We start from the raw sequence: 3,193 nt of genomic DNA on the forward strand, positions 1-3,193 counted from the left end.
CACTACACGATGCATTCTATGTAGCCACAGTTACAGTGATACCTAAACCACACAAAGGCCCAACAAAGAAAGAGAACTTCCAACCAATTTCCCTCATATTGATGCAATAATACTCAATAAAATTCTTACAAACTAAATCCAAGAATACATCAAAACAATTATTCACCACGAGCAAGTAGGCTTCATCCCAGGGATGCAGAAATGTTTCAATATATGGACATTCATCAATGTAATCCACTATATAAACAAACTCAAAGAAAAAACCCACATGATTACCTCTATGTATCACTCTTAAAGACTTCTGAGTATCTAGTACATAAGTTTGAAGTCTACCTTAGTTAAGAGTATAAATTGATGAAGGAAAATTTCACTAAGTGTAAGGGATTTAAAATAAAAATTGAGTTAGTTCATTATTATTTTCATCAATGAGGGAATTTTTGTGATATGGAACAGCTCAATTGATTCTTCCTGGACTCTTCCATGCATCCTTGTTTAGGTTTTAGGTGAGATCATGGGCAGAATAGCAATTGGATAATCTAAAATGGTCCCACTAGCACATCTATGCATCAGGAGTTTGGAAACCAGGGGATGAAGGAACGAATGACACTCACCAATCATAGGCAAGTCAAGCCTGCCTTATATTCAGGTTAATGCATGTAAGAACAGCAAGATAGAGTAAGTCTCTGTATTTAAAGCTATTTCCTCAATCTTGAAGATGCAAATCTGCTACTAACTTATTAAATGAAGCATATCAGAAGCTAATCAAAAATTCAAAGATTCAAAAAATTCACGCTACTTCTTTGTGGGAAGAACACCAGAATCCCCATGCAAAGGATCATATATTCAAAGATATGAAGAATTTTTGTCAAATTTTGTATCACTCCTATTTGAATGTTAGTTATTGTTTTATTCTATTGCTTATACATGTGTCTTAGAGCACCTAGAAATTTAACTCCAATTTGTCATTTCTTCTTTAGTTTTCTGCTCACATAGGGAATATCTTACAACTCTGTGTGAACATGTAAGAAACACCTCTTGCAGGTATGACTCTTAAGTGTCCCTTCAACATTTTCCACTTTTCACCACATCCTGAAGTCTTACCAAATCTAAAACTCTGGTGTGCTTTTTTAAAATGTAGCCTGTTGTTCAGGCTTTCAACAGAGCAACTAGGAAAGTTGGAGGGGGGGGAGGTCACAAAATTCTGCTTTACATTTTAGAGAAGGATTTCTTTTTTTCCTCCTTTTTTCCCAAGATAAAGTTTCTATTTGCTTAACCTTATTGTCTAGTATCAATAAATATGCTTTCAGATCTTACTGATCTGTTGTCTAATAAGGTTGGAGTGTGTCTTCCATGTGTCTGGCATTGTTTCACTCGACAGTAGCATCTGAGTCTCAGAATATTGTGTGAGGGACAAGGAAACAACAGTTATGCACAAAGTCCAAGTTCCTAAGAGGCAGTGTTGCAGAAATCACTATTATAGATCTTACGGTATGTGTGGAAATCCTAAATATCCAGGTCATGTTTGTGTGGCTAGATATCCTTGACTTCAGATAACCCATTCTTTATTGTTCCAAATGTGTTTCATCACCGAGGAAAACCATTCTCCTTCCCCTCTCAGTGAGAATAAATGCTCTGTCGAAAGTGGGCCATTCCCTGCTATGAATTGATAGGATAGGGTCAAACATTTTTGAGATCTTGAAAGTAAGTTTTGTGCAGAAGTGCATAAATGCTGTTAGTCGTGTATCTAGAGAATTGGATGTAGCCAGAATGTACCAGGGGACAGACTGCTATGTGAGGACGATTTATGATCTGTCAGGTGTGGACTTTTATAGTGTTGTGCTAAGAGACAAAGAAATTTTAGGAGCTGCTAAAAGCAACACAAAATATGCTTTCAAGCTTAATGAGGAGAGGCGATAGAATCAAGTTGGCATGTAAGGCTGGTTCCATGTGTTTTAGAAAAACTGAAATTCAGTGTTATAGATTTTGATTTTGCTAAATTTGTTTTGGGCAAAATGAATATTTATGTCCTGACACAATAAGCAACAATTCCAAGGTCGATCAATCTAATAAGTGTTTTATTTGAAGATTATGTTCCAGGCTGTTTTTTTTTTTTTAATAAGGTTGTCATGAGTTTCCTTTTCCAATTATTGTTAAGGGAAAGTTAAAATAAATAAATAAATAAATAAATAAATAAATAAATAAATAAATATTTTATTTTCTGGGATGAATAAACTATCCATATACTAGCTGGGAATCATTTTTATTTAGTTAATTACAAAGTGGTTCTACTGGAATGGCCCCGAGGGAAGTAAAGAGTATATTGATAAATACAGTTTTAGGCAGTTTATTATTATAACTACTGACCCGCAAAGACTATCTGAAATACATTTCATAACAGTCAGTGCTACCAGTGGCTGGAGAGTCTTAGCAGTCCTAAAAGTGTGTTTTCTCTAACTATGTTAAAGATGAGGTCACACAGTGCATTGGAAATCATTGAGAATTCAAGTATTTTAAACAAATGTCAACTATCAGGAATAAACTCTTTTCATAGTCTATTTATAGTTTTGATATTTAATGGTATAATGTGCCTTTTAAAGTGATTTATTATTTTAGAATTTCTTATAATATTCTTCGGTCATATTTTTCTCTTTCCCCCATACTTTTTTTTTAAACTTATTAGATATTTTCTTCATTTACATTTCAAATGTTATCATGAATGTCCCCTATACCCTCCCCCCACCCTGCTCCCCTGTCCACCCACTCCCACTTCTTGGCCCTGGTGTTCCCCTGTATGGGGCATATAAAGTTTGCAAGACCAAGGGGTCTCTCTTTCCAACGATGGCTGACTAGACCATCTTCTGCTATATATGCAGCTAAAAACACGAGTTCTGGGGGTACTGATAAGTTCATGCTGTTGTCTCACCTATAGTGTTGAAGACCCCTTCAGTTCCTTGGGTAATTTCTCTAGCTCCTCCATTGGGGTCTCTGTGTTCTATCCTATAGATGACTGTGGGCATCTACTTCTAGATTTGCCAGACATTGGCATAGCATCACAGAGATAGCTATATCAGTGTCCTTTCAGAAAGATTTTGCTGGCATATGCAATAGTGTCTGCGTTTGGTGGCTGATTATGGGATGGAAACCACGGGTGGGGCAGTCTCTGGATGGTCCTTCGTTTCGTCTCAGCTCCAAA

Source organism: Mus pahari, chromosome 7, assembly GCF_900095145.1.
Source record: "Mus pahari chromosome 7, PAHARI_EIJ_v1.1, whole genome shotgun sequence".
Taxonomy (NCBI): Eukaryota; Metazoa; Chordata; class Mammalia; order Rodentia; family Muridae; genus Mus; species Mus pahari.